The sequence below is a fragment of the Elephantulus edwardii genome, unplaced genomic scaffold, assembly GCF_000299155.1.
Source record: "Elephantulus edwardii isolate Elephantulus edwardi_28Jun2011 unplaced genomic scaffold, EleEdw1.0 scaffold00343, whole genome shotgun sequence".
In the NCBI taxonomy this organism is placed as follows: Eukaryota; Metazoa; Chordata; class Mammalia; order Macroscelidea; family Macroscelididae; genus Elephantulus; species Elephantulus edwardii.
The window spans coordinates 693,633-703,394 of record NW_006400093.1 but is presented as its reverse complement, the minus strand read 5'-3'; the positions used below and the strand labels follow the sequence as shown (position 1 = coordinate 703,394).

Sequence of the window (9,762 nt, the reverse complement as noted above, 5' to 3'; positions counted from 1 at the left end):
ATGAGCTGGATTGATTCAGTGACTGGGATAATCGGGATGGGAGTGTCAGAGACAGTGCGATTGGCACAGGACAGAGCAGAGTTTAAGGCTGTTGTACATAGAGTCGCTATGATTCGCAAAAGACTCAACGGCACATAACAACAACAACAACAGAAGACACACAAAAATTCCTAGAAACCCATACCCTGCCCAGAATGACAAAGAGAAATGCAAAACATTTAATCCGACCAATCACAAAAGAAGAAAAAGAGTAGGTCATAAACGGAATTTCCCCCCAAAAAAAGTCCAGCCCGGACGGTTTTATGGGTAACTTATATCAAACATTCAGAGGAAAACTATCACCAATGCTATTTAAGTTATTTTTTAAAACAGAAAAATAAAAGAATACTCTCACAGTCATTCTATGAAGTAAGCATAGCCCTAATACCAAAACCAGACAAAGACATTACCAAAAAGAAAACTATAGACCAATATCTCTTATGAATATAGATGCAAAAATTCTCAACAAAATCATGGCAAATCAAATCCAACAGGATTTTAGAAGAATAATTCACCATGACCAAGTACGATTCATAAGATGTATGTAAGGATAGCTCAGAATAATTTGTCACATTAACGAAGCAAAGAACAAGAATTGCATGATCCTGTCAATTGAAGCAGAAAAGGCCTTTGAAAAAAAGTCAGCACACCTTCCTGATTCAAACACTTAACAAAATGGGAATTTCCTCAACATAGTACAATATATATGTATGTATGTATGTGTATATATATATATATATTTTCAAAACCAAGAGTCAACATTATTCTCAATAGAGAAAGTTAAAGGCATTTCCCCTGATAAGAGACAAGGATGCCTACTCTCACCATTCTTATTCAATATTGTATTGGAAGTACTTGTTAGGGTAATACAACAAGAGAAGGAAATAAGAGACATCTAGATCTGTAAGGATGTGGAAAAACCCTCATTATATGCAGATGATATGATAGTGTACACAAAAATGACCAAGGACTCCACACAACAACAAAAAATCTGTTAGACTGACTAGACCAATTCAGCAGAGTAGCAAGATATAAGATTAATGTGCAAAAATCAATGGAATTCCTCTACAGTAACAAAGAAACTATGGAGAAGGAAAGCAAGAAAGCATTATCATTTACAATAACCAATCACAAAATGAAGTATTTGGGAATAAACCTAACTAGAGACACAAAAGGCCTTTATAAAGAAAACTACAAAACACTACTATGAGACACAATAAGATACCTAAGTGGAAAAATGTTCTTTCATGGAGAGGAAGACTCAACAGAGAAAATTACAATCCTCCCAAAAGTAATCTACCTGTTGAACACAATCCCAATACAGACATCAAATTCATTTTTCGAAGGGATAGAAAAGGAAATAGACACGTTTACTCAGGAAGGAAAGAGACCCTGAATAAGCAATGCTCTCTGAAAAATAAAATGAAGTTGGAGGCATAACATCTCCTAATCTCATAGCCTGCTACACAGCCATAGTATCCAAAGCAGCATGGTATAGATACAATGACAGAAACATAAACCAATGCAACAGACTTCACAACTCAGAAATCTATCTATCTATCTATCTATCTATCTATCTATCTATCTATCTATCTATCTATCGTCAACTGGTATTGAACAGGAAAATAAAATCTATTAAATGGAGAAATGACAGTCTCTTCAACAAATGGTGCTGGTGAAAATGGGCTTCCACCTGCAGAAAGCTGGAGCAGGATTCACATCTCCCATTATATACAAAAATCAACTCAAGATGGATCAGAGTTCTAGGGGTAAAGCCCAAAACCATAAAGATCATAACAGACACAATGGAACCAAACATAGAAGGACTAGTCTATGGTATAAAGAGGCTTGTAAATACACCCAGAAATGCACAAGGAGGAGAGGATGACATTGATGAATGAAACCTTCTAAAGATTAAGTCCCTGTGTGCATAAAAAACTTTTCCCAACAGAATGAAAAGGAAACCTATTGAGTGGGGGAAAACATTGGCAATGACATCTCAGACAAGGGTCTCATAATGAAAGTTTACAGAATACTATAGGGCCTCCACAAGAAAAAGACTACTAACTCAATTACAAAAATGGGCAAAAAATATGAAAAGACCTTTTACAGAGGAAAACATTCAGTTGGACAACAGAGACATGAAGAAATGGTAAAAATCAATGGCAATAAGATAGATGCAAATCAAAACCACAAAGAAATATCATCTTATCCCAATTGCAGTGGCAAAACTTCCTGGGATAGTAAGAAATAAATGTTGAACAGGATGAGAAGAGACTGAAACTCTCATACACAGTTGGTGGGATTGTAGAATGGTACTCTGGAAGGCAGTTTAGTGTTTCCTCAGAAACCTAAATATAGAGATTCCATATGACCCAGCTATTCCACTGCTATGAATATACCTCAAGGAAAACACAAATGAGGCACAAACAGATATTTGCATACCAATATTCACAGCAGCATTTTTCACAAAACCAAGAACTTGGAAATAGCCCAAATGTCCATAAACAAATGACTGCATTTAGAAATTATGGTACAGTCACACGGTGGAACACTGTGAAAAAGATAGAATCCATGATTTTGAAAAATACTATATAACATGAAAGAGACTAGAGTGTATTATCCTGAGTGAACTACCTCAAGTGCATAAGAACAAATAACGCATAAAATTATTGTAAAAACAGAAAGATGAACAGTAAGGTGTGTATAAATATGCAAACAAAGAAGGGGAAAGGGCAAGGGACTGAGGGTGTATATTGGGGATGAAATCATGGAGCCACAGAATTTGGTGGGTGGAGGAAGGGGGAGAAAAAAACAATGTGCATGAATGAAAGAGAATGAAAACAAATTCTTGTATGCAAACCAATACAAACACTTTTTAGCAATTTTATTTGTTATTAATTCCTTCTTTTTATTGAAAAATAGAAGTTTGTTGGAACTTTTTAAATTTCCACTCATTCATTGTTGCACATTGTCTTCCCTGTCCACTCCTCCCCCCAGTTCACTTTTTCTTTGAGAGGAAAAAAAATTCTTTCATTGTTATACAATCACCCCACTCCCAGTCAACTTTACTATGCAGCTCTTATTCTGGACTCTTGCCACACAAATAATACCCAATCATATATCCCTTTTAAACAGTTCTCTCCCTCATCTATATCAATGTAGTGTACATTATTTAGCCCCTCTTTTCTTAGTTTCCCCCCAAACCTGATGTCAGTCCTGTTTTATAACAGTGGCATTATGCATTATTTGTCCTTTTGTGATTGAGATATTTCACTCAAAATAATGTTCTCCAGGGTCACATATTTTGTATAATATTTCATTAGTTTCTTGCTTTTCAATGCTGTGTAGCACTTCTTTGTGTAAATATACCACAGTATATCCAGTCATTTGTTGATGGGCACTTGGGTTGTTTCCAAATATTTGCTATTGTGAACAATGCAGCAATAAACATAGGTGTGCATATATCTGCTTGGGTGGCAGTTCTGGTTTCTTTAGGATATATTCTCAGTAGTGAAATTGCTGGGTCAAATGGTATTTATATTTCCAAAGTTTTGAGAAAGTGCCATACTGCCTTCAACAGTGGTTGCATCATTTTACACTCCCACGAACAGTGAATAAGAGTTCCAGTTTCTCCACAACCTCACTAGCATTTGCTGTTTGCTGCTATGTTGAACTTTGCTATTATTACAGGGGTGAGATGATATCTCACAGTTCTTTTTATTTGCATCTCTCTTAGAGCTAGGGACTTTGAACATTTCTTCATGTGTTTGTTCTCAATCTGAATGTCTTCTTTGGTGACCTGTCGGTTGATATCCTGTGCCCATTTTTCAGTTGGGTTGTTTACTTTTATCTTGTGGTGCTCAAGCATTCTATAAATCCTAAATATAAGTCCCTTATCAGACATGTCACTGCCAAATATTATTTCCCAGTCTGTGGTTTTCCTTTTTACCCTGTTGGATAAAATTTTGAATATGCATAGGGATTTCATTCTTAGAAGCTCCCATTCATCTATTTTATGCTTTCCTGATGGTAAGTTTTTCACGATGCATAGAAGACTGTTCATGTTGTGGATTAGGGCTTCTAGAATTCATCCAGTCTTTTCTCTAATGAAGTTCATAGTCCACAGGTTTAGAACAAAATCCTTGAACCCCTTTGAGTTGTTGGTTAGTTGTTTTTTTTAATAGTGTGAGGTGTGGATCTTGCTTGAGTTTTCTGCACATAGTTTTGCCAACACCATTTGTCAAAAAAGCTGTCATTTTCCACTTGACCGATTTCATCTCCTTGTCAACAATTAATTAACCATAGGTACATGGGCTAATTTCTTGGTTCTCAATACTATTCCATTGATCAATATATCTGTCATTGTACCAGTACCTCGTTGACCACAGCAGCGTAGTAGGATTTGAAAACAGGGAATGAGATGCCTCCTACCTTCTCTTTTTAAGGAGTGCTTTGCTTATTCGGGGCCTCCTTCCATTCCAAATGAAAATGGAGATTGCCTTTTGCATCTCATTGAAGAATGGAATTGGCATTTGGATTTGGATTGCATTGAAAGTGTAAATTCCCATTGTCATTTTTACAATATTGAGTCTTCCTATCCAGGGCAAAATTTATTCTTCCATTTCTCCAGGTCTCTTTTTGTTTCTTGAAGTAAAGTTTTCCATTTTTCAAATTTTTTATAAATAGATCCTTTGCGTTTCTAGTTAGATTTACTCCCAAGTATTTAATCTTGTGATTAGCTATTGTGATCAGTAGTTTTCCTTAGCTCCAGTTCTATAGTCTCTTTATCACTATGGAGAAATCCAATTGATTTTTGTATGTTGATATTGTATCTTGCCACTTTGCTGAATTGGTCAACTATGTCTAGTAGTTTTCTTACTCTTTAGGGTTTTTTAAAGTATACTATCTTATCATTTGCATGTAGAGGTAATTTTACCTCCTCTTTGCCAATTTGGATACCTCTTATTTCCTTCTTTGTTTTACTGCTATCGCTAAAACTTCCAATACAATATTGAATAGAAGACGTGCCTAGTTCCTGTTCTCAAAGGGAACGCCGTTAATCTCTCTCCATTGAGAATAATGTTAGCTCTTGGGTTTGTGTATATACTTTTCACTATGTTGAGGAAATTCCCCTCTATTCCTATTTTGTTGAGTGTTTTAATCAGGAAAGTGTAGTGGGTTTTATCAAAGGTCTTTTCTGCATCAAGTTATAGGATTATGTGGTTCTTGTTCTTAGCTTTGTTAATGTGATGAATTACATTGATTGTTTTTCTTATGTTGAACCATCCTTGCATACCTGTTATAAATCCCATTTGGTCATGGTGAATTATTTTGTTGATGTATAGTTAGATTCTATTGGCCAGGATTTTATTCAGGATTTTTGCATCTATGTTTATAAGAGATATTGGCCTATAGTTTTCTATTTTGGCAGTGTCTTTACCTGGCTTTGGTATCAAGGATATATTTGTTTCATAGAACGAGTTGTTGTTGTTGTTGTTGTTATGTGCTGTCGAGTTGTTTGCGACTCATAGCGACCCTATGTACAACAGCCCTAAACCCTGCTCTATCCTGTGCCAATCGCATTGCCTCTGACACATCCATCCCGATTACCCCAGCCACTGAATCAATCCACCTCATAGAGGTTCTTCCCCTTCTGCTCTGTCCCTCCACTCTGCCCAGCATGATGTCCCTCTCCAAAGAACTGTCTCTCCTTACAACCTGTCCAAAGTATGTCAGGTGAAGCCCCAGAATCCTTGCCTCCAAGGAGCAGCCTGGTTTAACCCTCTCTAGGATGAATCTATTTGTTTTCTTGGCAGTCCATGGTACATTCAGTACTCTTCTCCAGCACCACAGCTCAAAGTCGTCAATTTTCCTTCTATCCTCCCTAGTCATTGTCCAACTCTCCGATGCATAACAAGTGATTGCAAAAACCATGGCCTGTATCAGGCGCACCTTAGTCTCCAGAGAGACACCGTTGCTCTTGAGTACTTTAGAGAGGTCCCTAACCGCAGACTTTCCCATCGCAATACGTTTTTTAATTTCCTGGCTACTGGTGCCAAGAGTGTTGACAGTGGAGCCGAGCAAATTGAAGCTGTGAACAATCTCAATCTCTTCACTATCCATCCTGATGCTACCGATTGGTCCAGTGGTGAGAATTTTTGTCTTCTTAACATTGAATTTCATCTTTTTCTATTTTCTGAAATAAATTATGTAGAATTGGTGACAGTTCTTCTCTGAATGTTTGATAAAATTCACTTACAAAAACATCTGGTCCAGGGCTTCTTTTTGATTAGAAGTTGTTTTATTACCTTTATCTTCTTTTTCAATAAGTCTGTTCAGGTGTTCAATTTCAGTCTGTGTCAGTTTAGGTAAGTTGTTAATTTCTAAATAATTTTCCATTTCCTCTAGGTTTTCATATTTGTTTGAGTATAATTTTTCCTAATATTCCTTTGTTAGCCTTTTTATTTTAGTTGGTTCTGTTTGACATCGCCCACTTCATATTTTAATTGGCTTATTTGTCTCTTTTCCTTTGTTCACTTTGCTAGAGGTTTGCCGATTTTATTGACCTTTTCAAAGGTCGAACTCCAAGTTTTGTTGATGGTTTCAAGTGGTTTTCTGTTTTCTATTTAATTTATTTCTGCCCTAATTTTTAGAATTTCAGTATTTTTAGCAGCTGTTGGGCTTTCTAGTTGTTCTTTTTCAATTTATTGGAGATGTTGGGTTAGAGAGTCAATGGTCATTTCTTCCTGCTTTTTGAAGTGTTTCCTTATTGCTATTAATTGACCTTGATTTCTGCTTTGGCTATTTCCCAGAGGTTTTGGTAAGTGGTGTTTTCATTGTCATTTGTTTCAAGGAACTTTTTAATTTCTTTTTTATTTATTTTTTTTACATTTTTCCTTTGTTTTTTATTATAGAGATCTTATACCATAATTGTTTTTCATCATGTAAAATGACTTCCAATCTAGTTTCTACCAATATCCTACTATAACTCTCTTTTTCCTTCAGTGTTCATAGGGTTTTCTTCCCCCCCTTTTTTAATTAAATTTTATTAATTTTAATGAACATTTACAGACATTTTGGGTTTCAATTCATTCATTACTGCACTATTTTCTCTACCCTCCCCCCTCAGTTCGTTCCTCTTTTTTCCCCCTTGAAAGTCTGTTTTAATTGTCCCATTGTCACAGTGCTTGTCAAAGCCAGTTCTGCTTGATCTCCTTTGTTAGTGTGTCCTTTGCCATTCCCTATCACTCCTCCCTGAGAGAGACTTCACCCTGATTCATAAGAAAAAGGGGACGGCATATTCTCTTAGCTACTTCCTGCTGAAAAGGGACACTGTAGGTTTCAGGGTGAAGATCTTCTCCCACTACTCTAAAGGGCCCCTTTGGCAATAGGAAACATGTAGACTATTGTGGAGATTGATTTTGGAATTTAGATGCACTGTTATCAATTGTGCTTAGCCATACTTGTTCATATCCTTGAAGATGTATCATGGAACTGTTGCAGCATAGAAGACACACATTTAACTAACAAGTTAAAAGTACATGAGTCAAAAATTAAAAGCAGCCCTGCCAGCTGTATCCCACCCAGTGCTTCTCCTCTGCTTAAGGCTTGGCGACTTTCGCTCTTGCCCCTCAATCCGTGCCGAAGTGCCAACATGTCGGACAAACTGCCCTACAAAGTCGCTGACATCAGCCTGGCCTCTTGGGGACGCAAAGCCCTGGACATTGCGGAGAATGAGCTGCCAGGCCTGATGCGCATGCGGGAGATGTACTCGGCCTCCAAGCCACTGAAGGCGCCCGCATCGCTGGATGCCTGCACATGACCGTGGAGATAGCAGTCCTCATTGAGACTCTGGTCGCCCTGGGTGCTGAGGTCCAGTGGTCCAGCTGCAACATCTTTTCTGCCCAGGATCATGCAGCAGCTGCCATTGCCAAGGCTGGCATTCCAGTATATGCCTGGAAAGGTGAAACAGATGAAGAATACCTGTGGTGTATTGAGCAGACTCTCTGCTTCAAGGACGGACCACTCAACATGATTCTGGACCATGGTGGTGACCTCACCAACCTTATTCACACTAAGTAACCACAGCTCTTGTTGGGTATCCGAGGTATCTCTGAAGAGACCTCGACTGGAGTCCACAACTTCTATAAGATGATGGCCAAAGGGATTTTGAAGGTGCCTGCTATCAATGTCAACGACTCTGTCACCAAGGGCAAGTTTGACAACCTCTATGGCTGCCGGGAGTCCCTCATAGATGGCATCAAGAGGGCCACAGACGTGATGATTGCGGGCAAGGTGGCTATGGTGGCAGGCTATGGCAACGTGGGCAAAGGCTGTGCTCAGGCCCTGAGAGGTTTCGGGGCATGAGTCATCATCACTGAGATTGACCCCATCAGTGCACTGCAGGCCGCCATGGAGGGCTATGAAGTAACCACCATGGATGAGGCCTGTAAGGAAGGCAACATCTTTGTCACCATCACAGGCTGTATCATTATCCTTGGCCGGCACTTTGAGCAGATGCAGGATGATGCCATCGTGTGTAACACTGAACACTTTGATGTGGAGATTGATGTCAAGTGGCTCAATCAGAATGCTCTGGAGAAGGTGAACATAAAGCCCCAGGTAGACCGGTACTGGCTGAAGAATGGACGCCACATCATCCTGTTAGGTGAGGGCCGGCTGGTCAACCTGGACTGTGGTATGGGCCACCCCAGCTTTGTGATGAGGAACTCCTTCACCAACCAGGTTCTGGCACAGATTGAACTGTGGACCCACCCGGACAAGTATGCCGTCGGGGTCCACTTCCTACGCAAGAAGTTGGACGAGGCAGTGGCTAAAGCTCACCTAGGCAAGCTGAACGTGAAACTGACCAAGCTGACTGAGAAGCAGACCAAGTACCTGGGCATAACCGCTGATGGCCCCTTCAAGGCTGACCACTACCGTTACTGAAAGACAAACCTGTCCCTCGCCTCCCAACTGATGTCCCTGCTCCTCTCCTTCCAAGTGATGTCCCTGCCCAGGCTCCAGGTCTTTCCAAGAAAAAATGGCACTAACCTTGAGCTTGGTAGTTCATTGCCACCCTGCCCCTCCTGATTGACTCCCTGGGGCTGGTCACTCCTTTTGGGTCCCTCTCCCCCCACCGTGTCCATCATACTGTTCCAGGTATGTTAGGGGACACTGAGGAACCTCTCCCAAAGTCCTTATGATGGTAGAGGTGTGAAGGAGACATCCACAGGGAAGCACATGGGGGTCTTGGAAGTGCTTTCTCAGTCTGTAGACTGGCAGTGGCAACACCGATTCTCACCTGGCCTAAGGGCCTTTACTTGTGCTCGATTCACAGGTTCCTCAGCCCATAAAAGATTTTTTAAAAGGGGCATGGTAGAACTGTTAGAGTTTAATGCTCCTAGGCCTAGCTTAGTACTAGGCTTTTTCATAAGCTTGGCACAGGGAGGTTGGAACTTTAAATTCCTCTTTTATAGGGGTTAAAGCAGACATGTTTAGGGATGGCCAAAAGGGAGCAAAGGAAGTGACAGCCAGACATTGAGAGGGTCCAGTATAGTATAGGTCTACCTAACATGTTGGTTAACTTGGCTTATAATGTGTGAAGAGTAGGAAGGTAGGTTAATAAAAGTTTTGGTGCCTAAAATAAAAAAAAATTAAAAGCAATAATATTCCAAGTAGAGGTTCTAACAGTGGCACAAATCAAGTTACAGGGGGAAG

General features: G+C 39.6%; 1 pseudogene; it reads left to right on the top strand.

The window, feature by feature from the left end:
- The first annotated feature begins 7,696 nt into the window (after window positions 1–7,696).
- Window positions 7,697–8,991, top strand: LOC102860628 (annotated as a pseudogene).
- Window positions 8,992–9,762: the final 771 nt, after the last annotated feature.